Here is an 18,811-nt window from a genome sequence, read left to right on the forward strand (position 1 = left end):
ACCAAACATAGTATAAATTTGATCTTGTGATACTCCACCTTATCGCAACGCATACAAAACAAACCCCTAATTATATTAATTTGTTTGGAATGATCATACCGTCAATCAAATACAATATAAATTTAATCCTAAAATATCCTATCTTTTCCGGCATACGACCCCTAATTATATCAAATTTGTTTGGAATAAATCTACCTTATCGTATAGATCAAACGACCCCTAATTACCTATATTAATCTGTTTGTTTGTCATAATGTAATTATAATAGTATAATTTGTAATCTTCAGTTGTGGAAAAAGCATAAATATTACGAAGTGAACTACCCCAAGCAGATTGTCTTGATTTAGCCATTGGATTATCAAAACCAAAATGTCCATGATTGTTCTAGTAGATGCTTTGTTGTTATTATTTCTTTGCTCAAATACGATGTCGTATTATCATTTGATTCTTCAATGATTTCACCTTCTTCAACTTCATCATTTACATCTAACGCTTTCTCCATTTCACTTGACATTTTGTTTGTGTTATGTTATGTGGTTTTGACTGAATGTGGAAAAAAGGGTGCATTTATAGGAAAGCTTTAATCTTTAGGGACTGTATGGGTAACTATCAAATACGGTATAAATTTAATCCCAAACTTAATCCTGAATATCTCATCTTATCCCATCAAATTTGGGATTATTTTATCCCCACCTCTCAGTTTGGATAAATTAGTCCAAGAACTATAATAATAGGACGATAATCCCTCCCAGGATTATAATTTTAGGAAATATAATCCTTGAACAATTTTATCCCGTCTGAAAGAAGGGATAAAATAATCCCAAGTATGATAGGATAAGATGGGATATCCAGGATTAAGTTTAGAATTAAATTTATATTGTGTTTGGTTGACGGTATAAGTATAAAAACAAATTAGTATAATGAGGGGTCATTTGGTTCCCGAGATAAGGTAACATATCCCACAATTAAAACTGAGATTAAATTTGAACTGTGTTTGGTTGACGGTATAAGTTTATCTTGACCATCAGCCAAACACGGTGTAAGTTTAATACCAGACTTAGTCCCGAGATATTTCACATTATCCCGCGTACCAAACGCCCCCTAATTATATTAATAAATTTGGGATAAATTTGTACGTCAACTAAACACATTCTACATTTAATCTCAAACTTAATTCTGGGATAGTTCATCTTATTCCGCGTATTAAACAACACTAATATTATATTAACATGTTTGTTTATTAGAATGTAATTATAATAGTATAATTTTTAATCTTCGATTGAGGAAAATGTGGACACATTACGAAGTGAGCTACCCCAAGCAGCTTGTCTTGATTTGACCACTGGATTATCAAACCAAAATGTCCATGATTGTTCTAATTCATGATTCTTTGTGGTTATTTCTTTGCTCAAATATGATGTCGTATTATTTGATTCCCCAATAATTTCACCTTCTTCAACTTCGTCTTCTATATCTAACGCTGTCGTTTTCTCCATTTCACTTGACATTTTCTTCGTGTGTTCTGTAGTTTTTGACTTCACTGGGAAAAGGGTGTGTACTTATAGAGAGCTCACCCTTAGGGACTGTTTGTTTTGGACCATAATGTAATTTCTTTTGTTTTTTTGGTAATTTCTAGACTGCGATTATTTTATCCCACTTTCTATATAGCATACTTTTTTTTTTTTTTCATCCGGTGTCCGGTACCCGCATTGGGGCCCGACTAAATCCGGATTCCTGCTGGGTAGTCCCACATTGGGGGGCAAAACACTCCCTAACAATGGTGAGTCCGTACCCAAGGGGGCTCGAACTCGAGATCCCTTAGTTAAGGATGGATTAGTACCAGCCACTACACCACAACCCTAATTGGTCTATGTGGCATACTAATCCCACTATTTTTAGTATAGTTTGTGAGATAAAATAATCACCACGAATAATTAATACCCAAATTATTCCTTTTTTGAAAAAAGAAAAGTTATTACGTCGCCGGACAAACATGTCTAATTATATAACTAGAGAACCAAATTGATTGTCAATAATTTCCTCAACAGACTGAATGGGAATCCATTATAGTTATCTAAGGTTATCATATTTAGTGAGTGGTATTAACAAAAATTTTCTTCAACCAGCTAGAAGGATTTCTTTAGATGATTGTCACAGGATAGCTTTCAGTTTTCAGTCTGTTGCTTTAGATGAATTTCATTCATACTAGAACGCAGGAGTTTCAAAACACCATCAGATGGAGAGTTTGTCGGTTTACTGCTTGAAGTTGTTCACATGGATTTGATACCATAGCACCTGGTGAGAGCTTGAGGTGTCTGATAGTGACATCAATCCAAAGCTGCAGATGATTGCATACTTGACTGATAGATGGAAATTTTGTTACCTCTGCATCAACCATGAGATTTTCCTGTTTTTTAGCTTTAGTTTTAGTTAGCATAGATTATTTCTTGTTCTTGCTTTTTGACTTCTTTGTGTAAGTAATTTACTCTTTATAAATAAATCATCACCAACTATTGGTGTGTGATTCTTTTGCTTCAAAATATTTAAGCAGTCTTAGCATATATAAGATAGAATAAGTGCAGAATAAGAACTACATCATCCCCAGGGAATCTAGTCTGTAACAAAGACAAGAGCTACTAAATACTACAAGCCTGAGTTGCCATACAAGGCTTATAAACATAAAAGGAATAATTGTCCGAAGACAATTGACAGATAATGAGATAAGTGGAAACTCGAGCTGCAGGTCTGACAGTAGCTCACCCTGAATCTCCAAATAGGACTGCCTTGGGAATCACTCACGAGGGTCTGAAGTGGATCCTGTAACGAACTCTACACTCAGAAAAGAGTACAACAAGGTAGTATCAGTACGAACACTATGTACTGGTAGGTATCATAGGCCGATAATAATTAGTTCACATATATGAAGAAAGAAATTGACAAGTAGACATGTAAACAATCAAGAACACTCATAATACCAAGTCAACATAAGGCAAATCCAAGTATCAAGAGTCAAGTATGAAGTCAAGCAATAAGAAATGTATGTAAGTGTGAATGCATATGCGATGTAATGCACTGGCCAACTGTCAATACAGTATACACATGCTAAGAACGGAAACCTCCACGTCTCAATAGTCATGACCCATGGGAGACCCGTGAAGTCCATGTACACCCTCATCTCGGCAAGAAACCTCAGGCAGCGAGTATAACACATTCCGCTCCGGTAACAACCTCGGATCACATATTCTCATCTCTCTTTTACACGATCCGGCAAAGACCTTGGATGTTCCTTTGTCTCACTTATCATCATCAATACCAAGTCACAGTTCATATCAATACATCATATGAAATAAGAATGTATGCCATGCAAGATATCATAATCAACACTAAATCATAATCAAGATCTCATCCCAGTCTTATCATAAGCACACATCACAATTCAAGCCTAATCTCATGATTATTCCTCTTTATGATGATAAGTGACATAACAAGAGAGGGATGAATGCATACACAAGTCACAACATAGCAAGTAAGGCGACAAGCCCATAAACAACAACAACCAACCTAATAGAATTTCACCTCAACTCCATACCCGAAGGCCTAGCATGATTTCCCTGTCAATATCTAACTCCTACATATGCTTCACTAATTGGAGTCTAACCGAAAGGATAACCGTAACTTACCTCGATGCCGAGCGGGTGCCACGAACTATCCAACACGAGCCTTGCCCTTCCGAAGAGCTTCTGAATAATCAAAGTCTATTCAACAATGTAATCTTCATTAGAAACGAAGGCTAACGATTTCCATATTGCTACAATACTATTCAATTCGGAAATAAACCTTTTTAAAGAGAAACCGAGCCCACAAGGGCAAAAAAGGAATTTCGAGCAAAAATCAGTAAATCAACACTTAGGAAGTCTATTACTATCCCTAAATTACTAATTAAGCACAATGAATAATCAATTTCACCCTTTTATTAAAAAAAAACCCAAATTACAAATGAACCTTAGCCTTTCATATTCATAAACCAAGAAATTTAGATAGATTCAACTTAGTATCCACTTAATTCAAGTAATTCATGTCTAGATTAAATAAGATTTATCAACAAAACTCATTTTCATAGCATAAGATTTCAAGATGTCAAAACTTAGAGTTACAACCTTGCTTTCCAACTAACCCCATTAATTCCACCATGGGTTCTAGCTTAGATCATAAAATAAATATAAATTAGGTTAAAAGAACTTACCCAAAGATGATTCAAGCCAAGAACTCCTCAATTCGCCCTTAGTAGTTAGTACTCTCGAGGTTTCAATTTGGTGAATGGAAAAGGAATTGTTCGAATTGGGAAAGTATAAGGGAATTCAGTTCAGCGGTCTCTGCTTATGCAGAGCAAGGATCTGCTTAGGCGCTCCCGCTTCGGCGGACCTCATTAATGACTCAGTTTTTGGCGTCTGCGGGCCAAGTTCCGCAGAGGCAGAAACGCACCCGCGGAAGCATGATATCAGAAAACCAGAAAATCTATTCACCAAGTTCCACCCAAAATCCCGACATCCATCCGAGACCTCCCGGATACAAACCAAACATGCAGACACATGTAAAAATGCGCTACAGAGACAACCGTGGCCTCGAAATTCCCAACAGAGGTCACCTTGACCCGGTCAACCCCCAAATGGCCAAAATAAAGTTTTCAACCAAGGGTACAAAACGCTTTCGAATGCCTTGGGAACCGAACAAAACATCCCACTAAGACATAATCGACCCTTCGAACCTCATGAAATCGATGAAATTTTGAAAAAGTCCGTTTACCCAAAAGTCAACTATCGATCAAACATTTTTTGCTTTAAGGTTCTAACTTCCTCAAATCCTATCAAAACCCGCGCCGATGACCTCGGGAACCATGTCGCCCATCCCCGCGGGTCAAAAACACTCTAACAGGGCCAGGGGAAGGGCCAGTGGAAGAGTCAACAGGGGTAAAAGGGTCAAAACGCACATAATGACCAAACATGTCGTTACAATATATCACATCAGTGACGAACAAGAACCCTGGATTCCTTATAAGAATTAGGCAATCCTCCTCCCTTTAAGCTAGCTTTTGAGGTGTGAGTTAGACCCCATGCCTAATTTGACATCTACTATTACCACTCAATTTTTTTTAACCTATTACTTAGGCCAAACACATTTCTTCTAAAATAAACATTTCTTGTAAAAAAAAGAGAACTAACATGTCACGCCCCGAATCATGGCCTGGGTGAAACACGGCACTCGGTGCCTTACTGCATATGACCGAGCGAACCACATGGCTTGCTGAATCATCATGAGACATAACACGAGCGGGATACAACGTAAATGCATAATGAGCCTTTATAAAACATAATAAGTCATAATACTTAATAAAAATACTTGTTTAAACATGAGTGCGGAAATAACATGAATGAGCCAAAAAATGGCTATACGACTCCGAAAGTCTGACATAACATAACTGACTTGTCTAGTCTATGAAACCTCTATCATGAGTCTGACTGGAAAACATCTATCATGAGTCTGACTGGAAAACATACTTACTGGGACAAGGCCCCCAAAGATACCTTAGATGCATAACTAATTATAAAACAAGGAGTTGACTAAACCCCGAATGAGATGGGTCTCACCAATAAGCTGATACGAGTGCTATCTTACTGAGCAGATATGTCGTCCTGTAAATCAGTACCTGCATCGTGAAATGCAGGCCCCCGGGCAATAAAAAGGGGATGTCAGCACTTTGAATGTACTGGTATGTAAAGCAACTGAATGAAATAACATGGGACATGAAATAATAATGATAAGAACTGAAAGTGAAACTGAAACCTGGTCATGAACATGAATAACTTATAACCGATCCTGGTAAAAATAGCATAAGTAGGGAGAGCAATAACTTATAACCGATCCATGGTCTGGTGCTTGCGTCCCGCCACAGGAACACTCGGTCCTTGCCAGTGGAACATGAGATTTAATAAAATATGAAAGGATCCGGTCATTATGAGAGATCGTCCGGGACATGGGTGGAGCGATCCTCATCCTACGATGGCTACGTAGTTTCAGGCTATCTGAAGCCTTCCTCGGTAATTAAAGCAACTCCCAAAAACATGAACATGTAAAATAAGTAGCACTTGCTGCCCATGGTTTTCATGAATATAACTTGCTTGTACATGGATATCATGAATTATAGCTTGCTTGCATGAACTTGTAAAACATGTATAGTATTTTCTTGAAAATAACATAATATATCATAAACTAGCATGCATGAACCCATGGAATGAGATATATGGGTTTTTCATAGATTACAGACAGATTCTTAATAATCATAAAGAAATATTAAGAAATCAATTATGGAATTATAACAATTCATACATAATATAATCATGGACATGGACCTAGGGTTATCATGAGCATGTTATAAAAACCCTAGTTTTCGTAAAAAATCATAATTTATGGATTATGAGGCGTGGGGAAGAACAATGATGTTTTCACACGTAAATAGTAACCCTACATACCTGGTAATGCTCCAACTTGTATTAAAAATCCGAACTTGAAAGAAGAATCCCAAAGCCTAGTCTTGAATTCCCTTTAATTGGGTTTTCTTAAAAACCCTAAGTTAAGGACAATAATTTCTTGTCTTAGATTACAAGGATAATTGTTAGAATTGACTTAAGCGGTGCTTGGAATATGCTTACCTTAATGCCTTGAAATGGTTTGGAGGAGAAGAACTTCGTCCTTAGGGCTTGAGAGACTTCTTTAGGGTTCTTTTCTTTAGAAAAAATGGTTTAAAACGAAGTGGGAATGAATATAACGAAGTTGGGCTTTTAACAGGTCGTGTTCGGTGCGCGGCCGCGCAGCTGGAGGCCCACTTCGCGGAGGTGATCGCGCAACGAAGGCAGTAACACCGCCTCTGGTGCGCGATCGCTCACCTGAAGGGCACTTCGCGTTGATCGTGCAGCCGTCCAAAGAAACGGTCATAACTTATAGCACACATCTCTCGTTTGAGCTCCATAATATATGGTTGGAAAGGTATTTCAAAGGCCTACAACTCTCATGTTTTGAGTTTTCTTAAATTCCTAACGAAAATACCGAAAACTGGTCATAAGTACAGAACCTCAGACTTAGACGAATTTAGAAGGCCTTAAAAACTTGACTTCAAAACGACTGTTTATCACCCGCGTTCATCCCGAATGGATTCATATAGCTAAAATATCACCTTTATACTAGATTCATACGTTCACACCTATCTCGGATTTACGAAATGTTACGAACACTTCGATTTTCTAGAAATTTTATCAAGCATGCGATTAAGCTCTTGTGAAAAAATCACTATAAGTTGATGTTAGGTTAATAAATAAGGCTTTTACCACATTTGACCCCTCGATCAAGTCATCACAACCGCTAGTCAAATATATAAAAGATATAAACCAATTAAGTCTAAAATATGTACATTACATATTATATATAAAAAAAATACATATTTATCGTCTATTATTTTAGTGGGCGGTTATAGTAAACATTCCTAATAAATAAGCTCTAAAAACGTTCCTTTTTTTTCCGCCAGTATACTGATTTTGAGTGTTCATGTTTCAAATTCAATGTGAAAACCACTCGACACGTAAGGTATAATGGCATCAATAAATCCTTGAAGACAACCTTTTTTTTAAATAATTGTAATATTATACATTTCTCGATTCTTTGGTCCCATTGGGTTTTCGCATTTAACACATACAATATATTTAATCGATAATATATATAACGTACATTAGTTTACCATTGTAACTAAATTGCCCTTTAGTTACCGATTTCATTAAAGATTATGAATCGTAGACAAAAGCCCATAACCTCTTTGTTCTTCACCAACGTGTGCTAAAATGTTACTTACTATAAAATATATTTATTGCTAAAATAAAATTATACGATATCGTGATAGCCGTGCGATAATATTTTAAAGTTTAATAGTAAGTAAATGCTATTGTTTAATTGCATGAAAAATGAAGGCGATGGGTAAGATGTTAAAAGCGATGATTGAAAGTAGTAGTAGTAGTAGTAGTAGTAGTAGTAATAATAATAATAATAATAATAATAATAATAATAATAATAATAATAATAATAATAATAATAATAATAATAATAATAATAATAATAATAATAATAATAATAATAATAATAATAATAATAATAATAATAATAATAATAATAATAATAATAATAATAATAACAATAATAATAATAATAATAATAATAATAATAATAATAATAATAATAATAATAATCATAATGATGATGATGATAATGATAATGATAATGATAATGCTAATGATAATAGTAGTAGTAATAACGGTAATAATAAAAAATAAAAATAAAATAGCTAATGACTCCAGAGATAATGAAACGACGATATAAATAAAAAGCTAAAATTTGTAGTAAAGTATAAATAATTGTTCTTAAAATATTAGAAGCGCCAATAACTATTTTGGGAAGAAAGGCGGGACAAAATTGGGTGTCAACAACTTGTCCCTCTTTGACCGTAATGATGAAAGAATTTTCGAGTAAAGACGTTGACTCAGTAGCCTATTTTGTCCCGACTAAAAGGATTTTGGGAGACTAAGGGTAAAGAAAATTTGAGAGGATTATGGCCGAACTCCGGTCTCCGAGTTACCTACATATCTCGGGCTACACGAGAATCAGACCGTGTGTAGTTCTGGGATAAACTACGACACCTATGAACAATGAATCCTGATTGGCGCGAATCTTTTGCAAAATATTGTCCCAGTGTCGAATTATGATGACACTGGTTATTATGATAGAACTCGAGAATTCTGAAAATTGAATGTGCTGGAATGCAAGCGGAATATTTGGGGTTGGAGACGAGTGTTCGAGGTAGATCCTTGACCCTTGTCGGGAAGTCCGATTATCCTTCCCAACAAATTGCCCCAGTTCGCTGCCGAAGAAATAGTTCCACGTTGCGCTAAAGCTCCTGCGAAACTTAAACTAGATAAAGTAGTCAGTAAAAAATAAATATCAAAAGTGAAGCGATGTAAAATAAGCCCATAAAAAGCTGCAATGATTTAAATAGATGATAGCCTTTGCTGAGGCTGATGCAAATGAGGTTCTAGGCCGATGATTCATAAGAATGATGCCTTTTGGTGATGATTAATGAAAATGAGGCCTCAAACCGGATATGAATATGGGCTATTTAAGCCGAATGATTTATGATAAATGAGGCTTCCTAAGCCGGCATGATGCGATGCGTTTGCAGGGTATTTGAAAGTAATAATGCAATAGATGTGCAACAAGTTTCGAGCATTGATGCGCATGCGCTCAGGCATCCGAAAGTAATAATGCAATGCAAAAAGGTGCTTTGCGAGCAATGATACAAAGGCATTTGCAGGGGCACTTGAATCAATGTACGGTGCGGTGCATTTACGAGCATTCATCTGGCATTTGAAAGTAATGATGCAATGAATGTGCAAAGGCGTTTACAGAAGCATATCTGATGCGCTTGGCGCTCATAGGGCATCCGAAAGTAATAATGCAATCACAGCAGGCGCGGTCTTGCGAGCAATGATATAAAGATGCGTTTACCAGGGGCACTTGAATGCAATGTATGTGCGGTGCATTTGCGAGCAATCACAGGGCATTTGAAAGTAATGATGCAATGAATGTGCGGTGCGTTTGCGAGCATTCGCAAGGCATTTGCAATGCATGTGCGGTGCGTTTGCGAGCACTCGCAAGGCATTTGACAGTAATAATGCGATGCATGTGCGGTGCATTTGCGAGCATTCGCAAGGCATTTGAAAATAATAATGCAATGCATTCGCGGTGCATTTGCGAGCATTCGCAGGGCATTTGAAAGTAATAATGCAATGCATTTGCGAGCATTCGCAAGGCATTTGAAAGTAATAAAGCAATACATGTCCTGGTCGCCTGCGAGCATTCAGCAGGCATTTGAAAGTAATAAAGCAAAGGTATGTCCGTGCGCGTTGCCTGGCGAAATTCGCAAGGCATTTGAAAGTAATAAAGCAATACATGTCCGGTGCGTCTGCGAGCATTCGCAGGGCATTTGAAAGTAATAAAGCAATGCATGTGCGGTGCGTTTGCGAGCATTCGCAAGGCATTTGAAAGTAATAAAGCAATGCATATGTGGTGCGTCTGCGAGCATTCGCAGGGCATTTGAAAGTGAAAGTAATAAATCAATGCATGTGCGGTGCGTTTGCGAGCATTCGCAAGGCATTTAAAAGTAATAAAGCAATGCATGTGCGGCGCGTCTGCGAGCATTCACAAGGCATTTGAAAGTAATAAAGCAATGCATGTGCGGTGCGTTTTCGAGCATTGATGCGGTAAAAATAGTGCAAGTGCAAGTGCAACCTCAAAGGCGCTTTTTGCAAAACTTAATATGTCCAATTTTAAGGCGGACATGCCCAAATAAATTAATCAAGTCCTAATATAAGGCGGACGAACGCAAATGAAATGATTAAGTCCTATTGTAAGGCGGACAAACCAAATAATATTGCGTCCAATTTTAAGGTAGACAAACCTAAATAAATAAATAATTAAATCCTATTATAAGGTGGACAAACCTAAATAATCAAGTCCTATTTTAAGGTGGACAAACCCAAATAATCAAGTCCTATTTTAAGGTGGACAAACCCAAATAATCAAGTCCTATTTTAAGGTGGACAAACCCAAATAAAATGATTAAGTCCTATTGTATGGCAGACAAACCTAATAATATTGCGTCCAGTTTTAAGGTGGACAAACCAAAATAAATAATTAAATCCTATTATAAGGTGGACAAACCTAAATAATCAAGTCCTATTTTAAGGTGGACAAACCCAAATAATCAAGTCCTATTTTAAAGTGGACAAACCCAAATAAGTCCTATTAAAGGCGGACAGACCTGAGATGTTCAACTAAGGCGAACAAGCCTAAAATGTTCAATTAAAGGCGAACAAGCCTAAAATGTCCAATTAAAAGCGGACAATCCTACAATGTCCAATTGAAGACGGACAAGTCTAAAATGTCCTATTAAAGGCGGACGAGCCTAAAATGTCCTATTAAAGGCGGACTAGCCTAAATGCGGTGCTTGATTTATGATTACTAAAATTGGTGCGGAGCGAAGAGCTTGATGCGGTGCTTGATTTGTAGTAGCGAGCATTCATATGCGGTGAGACGAGCTTGACGTAGTGCGTAACTTGCGGCAATAAATACTCATGATGCAGTGCCAATGATTGGGGATCTTCTACCCTGCCACATCTAAAAAGTTCCTGCACTCAAAGAAATTTGTAAGTTTCAAATTTAATCAGTATTAAGTTGGCTCTGCCCTTTGCTTTATCTGAATCTTGCAATTGCCGACTTGATACTGTGCGATATCCTTCAAGAATAGCTAAAATATGCCCCTGCATTACTCAAAGAAAATTTGTTAGTGTAAAATAAAATAGTTGCCTTGCATTGAACACTGAAGCTTTAGCGTTGAATCTGCATTTCTCGTGGTGATGGCATTGCAACAATCTGGTGACGCTGATTATTGTTCGGGATTTCAATTCATGCTTTTGTCGAATAATGATAGGCCATTTGCAAAGCTGCCCCAGTGTTGTTTTGTGGGGAAAATAGAATTTTTCACTATATCAAGACCGTGTCCAAGAATGGACTGCCTACTTATCCCGAAGGAATCAGGTCAAAAGTAGTTCATACAAAGCTTTAGCAAAATTACAAGAAAGGAAGCTGATCATAGGGCGGGTGGGTGGAGAATGCTAGTGACGGTAGATCCTTTTAATCATCCTACTTAGTTTCACGCTTCCTTTTCAAATGTGTCGGTACCATTCTTGATGGATCGCCGGTAACAATAATTGCATTTGCAATTGGAGGGCCATCATTGTCGCACAATTTATTTTGTTGCACGCTGATCTTATCCTTTTCAATCATGTTCTGAATCTTATGCTTAAGTGCTGGGCAATTTTCTGTGTCATGACCTGGAATATTAGAGCGGTAAGCACAACTCTTGGACCAATCAAAATCTGGCGGTAGGCTTTTAGGGATCCATCCTTTCTTTGGCTTCAGGAGTCCCTTGGCTTTCATTCTCTCAAATATGTTGGTTAATGACTCTTCAAGAGGAGTAAAAGTGCGGAATTTTACGTGCTCTGACTGTCGTAAGCTAGACTATGCTTGATCGGGTTGATATTGAAAGCCTCGTTGGTGAAGAGATATATGATCATGCAAAACTTGATGGTTCTGTCATGACTGCGGCTGATATGTAGACCTGATGTACCGAGTCGGTTTCTCTCTTTTTGCCTCGCAAGTTGTTGAATGTCTCAGCTTGAAAAGTTGCTTGTACTGATGAAGTGTCAACAATTCTTCCTGCTCGAACGCCCGCTTCTACTTGCTTTCCAACTTGAATTAGATCAGAAAAGTCACGTAACCGCGCACATAACAACTTTTCATAATATATGCCCTTTTGCATTTAGATGAAAGTTGAAATCAACTCATTCTCGGGCAATGGAGGGCGTATTTTCAAGCTTCCAATCTCCATCGGATGGCATATTCCCGAAAAGACTCGTGGCATTCTTTCTATCTCACGCATATCATAAAGATTTGGACTAACCCCGATATTAAACTTGAATTGTTCTACAAAGTCGCGGGCCATGTCCTCCCTGTGTACCATTTGTGAAAGTCTTGTTCTGTACCAATCTAATGCTAACCCCCGATAGGCTCGAATGAACAATTTCACTCGTACGGCTTCATCTTGTCCAATTCCCATTAATCACACAATAGTCCTTCAAGTGCGCAACGATTTCCCTCTCGCCATCAAGGTGTTGAATTTTGGCACTTTGCATCCTGGCGGCAACTCAACATTTGGAAGCATGCACGAGCTTTCATATCTTAAACTTTGGACATTTCTTGCCCGCATCTCTTCTTCGACAATTCTCCTTAAATTGTGAAGCTCTCTATCCGAGTCATCCCAATTAATTGCATTTGTTTCATTTCTCGATCTCTTGTATGGGCATACCGCTAGCTGATTTTGTTGTCTTTTTGTGAAGGGTGCTGCAAGTGAAGGCTTTTGGACATAGGGCATCAACGTGACTTGCAAAGCTTCTGGTTTAATAGAGTATCTTGGCGGTATATATGTAGGAGTGAGGAAAAATAGTGAAGGAAATGTTTTGGTTGAGCTGAAGTAAGTCGTGTTAGGAAGAAGGCTGAAGGTATTTCCTAAATTGACCGAAACGCTTCTTTGAACCACATTCTTTTTGCTATCATCACTTTGTTCTCGCACCAACCCCATGCCAGTGTTGAATGATTCAAATCTCTTTGCCATTTTAATCTCGTCCTTAATGCAGATGCCCAGCCCAAACAATGTTCAATGCTAGGCAACCTCTAAAGAATGCAATAAAACTAAACAAACACAAAATAAAATGTTAGTGCGTGAGAATATGCATAGGAATTAAATGCGCAAAATAATAAAATATGTGATAAATTAGTTCGTGATTTGATTAAGCAAGAATAGATGACCTAAGTCGTAGCACGAGTGGAGGAGAACGACTTATTGGCTAGTAGGCTCTAACGCTTGAGAATTAATAGAAGAAAAAGCAAACTATATTGGAGTAGAGTTTGAAGTTTGAAGAAAATTTGAAAATTTGAAGTTGGAAGAAAAACTGACTTATGCTGAACACCGAAGCCTGGCTCTAACTTGATTCTTATCCTTTGCTAACTCCGACGTATTTCAAAAAATTTGCCTCAGTCTTTAGGACGTTTCTGATGAAGATGTTTTGGTTAACGCGTACAAAAATTTGCCCCGCCATGCTCCTTCTTTGGGGAATATTAGAATTTTGTAATAAATAAGACCGGGCCTTATATAGTACGTATCCTGTATCCGACATGAAATCAGGTCAAACGTAGTTCGCCTTGCCTAACAAGGGACTTTTTAATAATGCAAAAGATTGGTCATTTAAGCTTGCAAAAGATCATGATTGATCGAGCGCACGACAGTTGAATTTAACATACCCGAGAGTTGCGAAGCATTGGCGGGTTGCAAAAAATGTCGAGGATGAAAACCCTATGAGATTGTCCCTCGACTTGCATGCCAAACCTTGAAATTAATGGGTGCACGAAGATAAATCTCGGCGACCCAAAATAAGAATGACGCAGTTAAACAGGTGCAGACTTCAAAGAAGTAAGGTACTTGGAAAGTCGTTTCTGAACAACATGATGGCAAAATCGAAGAAATATCGAGAAGTGCCATTTGATAGATTGCACAAATAAATTTGGACATCTACCAATTTAAGAAGCAATAAATGGTGAAAATGACAGAGTTTGAAAGTAAGAGTTCCAGGACGTAGATCGAGTGCAAAATGGATTCTACGAGGCATGGAGCTAACGGGCCAAATGTTCCGTCGTTTGAGACAGAAGATCATACCTGTAAAGGAAGGACACGAAAACGCCCTAGAATTTGCAGTTTGATGTAAGACAAATTATTTGACACTAATAGATTTGATTAACTGAGCCAATAACGATGGGAAAAACAATTATACGAGAATGCCTGTTAAAACAAAGTTGGAATGATAAGATTTAACTTTAAGTGTTTGGCAAAAAGAATTTTCAAGGCTAGTTCATGGATGCGAAAATTAGGAAATTTCCTCCGATGATTAGAACGTTGTCGAGTGAAACATCCTACTTTGTAGAAAAACGGGAATCATGCTAGAAATGTGAACGATCTTAAAGGTGCTCTAGAGTCGCTAAAGTGCGCTAATCGCGGAATAATTTCATTATTATTATTTTAAAATCGTGAAGGTGATGCATGCAATTATATATCAAAAATAAAAAGATAAGCAAATATGGATTCAATATTCTCTTCCTTTATCAAGAGAAACGAAGAAGACATTAGTAAATATCAAGTAATAACATTTCACAAATAAATTCAAATAAAAGCCTATTGCACATAAATTTAAGTAATGCGCTTAGCATCAAGTGATAATCGCAAATAAATTCAAGAGCAAGCATATTGCAAATAAATTCAAGTAAACCACTTAGCAAGCAAGCACGCAACTTAAAAGCTTATTACACAATAACAGCCACGCGTGTTAATATGCAGGGGACCTCCTTATGCCCGAGGTAGGCCTAACGCCAGATATTCGAGATTATGATAGAGTGATCCAAGCCATTTAATTGAGACACTTGAGTTTGAAAATAAAAAGCCAAGTTTCATTAAAATAACAAAAGCGAGTACATTGATGAGACAATAAACCAAAATACATAAAAGGTGACAACCAAAATATGGAGAAATCTTAAAATTGACCTACTTCGTTTCATTGTATTGTTTGTTTGCTTGCTCGCTTATTTTTCTCTTAAAAGTTTATTTAGTTGTTGCTCCCAATGGAAAAACCATATATTCTTAAGCATCAGGATGAGACAGATTCTTACGTTCGTGTGCAAAGTCTTATTGCTCTATATGGTACAAGGAACACATCTAGTCCAAAAGAAATTTTGCAGCTCCAAAGTTATCCATATATGCTCCTATATCCAAAGCACAGGAGCTAATTGCAGCAATTAGCATAGTGTTTTTCCAGCCAAATGTGCGACAGGTTCCCAGGGTACATCATCAGTTCTTGTGAGCAGCAGCATCTCAAATACATTTAAGGTGAAAACTCTCCAAGCCCCTTAAAAAAAAAAAAAAGGAACTCAGGAACTGTTTATAACACATATATGACATAGAGTGTCAGGCTTATGAGATCCAGGCAATAAAGGGGGTAATCACCATCCATGTTTCCAATGCCGCACAAGATCCAAATGTTTCTAGAACCTCGGCATGGCAGGATATTGGAGGAGGCTAAACCGAACCCAAGGCATGCCTTGACTTTCATTTAATCTCTTAATTCAGTTTCACAAAAAAAAAAAAAAACAACAATAACACTTCAGCCAAGATGCATCAGTGAAACACCTTCAAGAAAAGGTGTAAACGACCAAAATCTCAGCAGCTCTTTACAACAAACATAACAGCCAAGTAGCAGCTCAAAAGTGCAGCAGTATATTGACTCAAGTCTGCTCAGTAATGCAGCCATTTTCAACCTCAGAGCAGCAGCTATTCATAACCATAGTTTGCCTTAGAATAGGCAGCTATTTAGCATAATGTGCAGTGATAGGCAGCTATTTAGCATAATGTGCAGTGATGATTTCAAGTTCAGCAGCAACCTCTTCAAATGTGCAACACCATTCATACAATCATTATCAATGTAGCTTATGTTTCTTTAAACTCAACTAATAACCCAAGTAAAAAAAAAAAAAAAAAAAAAAAAAAAAAATGCCGCATCTGTTTTTCCAGAATTCAAAGTACAGCAAGTGTGACTTCAATGCTCAAGAACACAGCAACAATTTTACCCCTGGGGCAGCACTTGTTATCAAATAGGGTAACAACTTCTATTTTTTATTTTTATTTTCCTTTGCCAATGTAGCATATGATGCCTTAAAGTAAACTAGACAAAAGAATGTCAAAATTTACCGTACCGAAATTGGAATCCGCATCTAGTTTAACTAATGACTTATACCCCTTTGGTTGCACTTTCTTAAAAAGTACAGTTATGTTCCATAAATATGTAACATAGTAAGCTATGCCAAGTAAAATTTACAAATTAATTTAGGGATATTAACACGTATATACAAATTCCAATCAATAATGACATATTTTTTGTCAAAAAATATATTTACCAATTGAAGGCCGAAAAATTTGACATTTTATAACCAAAAGCAATCCAAACAACCGCCAAGAGCATGCTTCCAGTTTCTGGCATGGAGACTATTTTTTCCAAAACTTTTTTTTTAACGAGTCAAAAATTTAAATGGTGGCACGAAAAATCTTATTTGTGCAAAGCACCCATCCACAACCGATATTTATTTTATACATAGACTAATTTTCCATTAATTTTTTTTTTTTAAAGAAAGAGTGTTTCCCATCATTGTTTCACTTTTATTTTTTTAAGGTAGTGGCAACTGGCAAGTCGGAAAGGGTTTTGCTCTAGTGTTTGAACCCTGGACCTAAATGATATATAGAGAGCATAAATGCAACCATTAGTTTATATATAAATTCAATTCTATGTCCTATTAATTTAATTTTGATATTGACAACTCAACAATTTTGACTATACCTATTTTTCAATTTCCCTCCTCATCCTACCAAATTGGAGAATCTAATGCCAAAGGGAGATCTACCAATTACTTCTTGAGAAGCATATACCAATACCACTGAGATATAGAGCTATATACCACATGTTTATAGATAAACAATTAACCCAAAGGACAATTAATAAAAGTAAAGCATGTGAGTATACAAAAGCAAGTGCACTACCTTAACTTGGTGGATGAATGTATAGTCAATTAATTAGTATTTAATTAATTGCATCAATAGCCTCGTATTATAGTACCTTATCTTCATTGTTAACCTAGTATTATAAATTTTGGATCATTACAATTTAGTTAGTATTAAAAAATGTAAAATAAAGCTAAGTGGGTGCTTTATTAGTTGGTGGAGAACCAATGAGTGTGTACTAAAATAAAATTACTACAAGTTGACAAAAGCTTCAATTAGATTAATTAATCCTCTAATGGCACTTAAGTAAAGATTAGTTTAAGGTTAAAGGGTCTAAAGCAACTGTCTTGAGCCGCGTTTTAAGCGGCGCCAACGTGCATTTGTCGGTTAATTTTGGGATTAAGCCAAAACCTAAGTTAATTAATCTATGGTTTATGTTGGATCTAAGGGTGTCACGTGCAAGTTGTGTGATGGATTTGGGGGACAAATTATTAAAAAAATTGGAATAAAGTGAAAATAAAATGGTTTTCACATATTAAATTAGCCAAGTTTTAAACTAACCTAGGATAGTGGTGTTAATTAAGGAGAAGGGCACTTACTAGAGAGTACAAGTGTTAATTAGTTGGGCACATTTAGGGTCTAGTCCTAGAGATTGGTGAAGAACAAATAGGTTATGGGCTTCGTCAAATATCATGATAATTAATTGAAGAAAAAAACAATTAATTATGGATTACGATAGAGCAAATGATATGATCATGAGACAAAAGATTTGATATGAAAGGACGTTGCGGTTAAAAATGGCTATGAAATAAATACTTACATATGATGATCAAATGTGACTCAGTGGCTGGACAGGCAGACGGCATAAATAGAGAAAAAAATAAATTAGTTTTAACTCACACATAAATTTGGAATATGAGTACCCTATAGTACTAGGGGTGGGCATGGTATGATAGATACAGATTACCATATCGAAATCGAAATTTTTTATACCGCGATTTCGGTATTATGATATTTGGTACTGTATTTGGTATGAATCTTTAAAAAGTTTGGTATTCGATACGGTATTCAGCGTTCATAAAGAAAATATCGAAATACCGAATACCATACCGAAGTATATAATTACATATACAATTCATATGTCTTAGTATTATAAAACTAAATTATTAGAAAACTAATTGTTTAAACGTTGGAACTTTGACTACTCTATCTTGATTTAAATGTCTTTTTGTGTAATTGATTTACGAAGGGGATTGCATGTACTTTCTTTTGAATATTTTTACATGTATAAGGTGTTTAGTACATAATAATTGAGACGTTTCTTAAGTAACGGAAGTCATAATTCTCCACGATATAAGTATATGTAAGTCGAAGTCAGACAAACTATAGTGCCGATTTACCGTACTGTAAAATACCAAAACCGAACTTTAAAATACCGAATTAATTTGGGACGGTAATGGTATAATATTTTTAGAACCCGAAAACCGAAATTACCGTACCGAA

This window comes from Lycium ferocissimum, chromosome 9 (assembly GCF_029784015.1).
Source record: "Lycium ferocissimum isolate CSIRO_LF1 chromosome 9, AGI_CSIRO_Lferr_CH_V1, whole genome shotgun sequence".
NCBI classification, from domain to species: Eukaryota; Viridiplantae; Streptophyta; class Magnoliopsida; order Solanales; family Solanaceae; genus Lycium; species Lycium ferocissimum.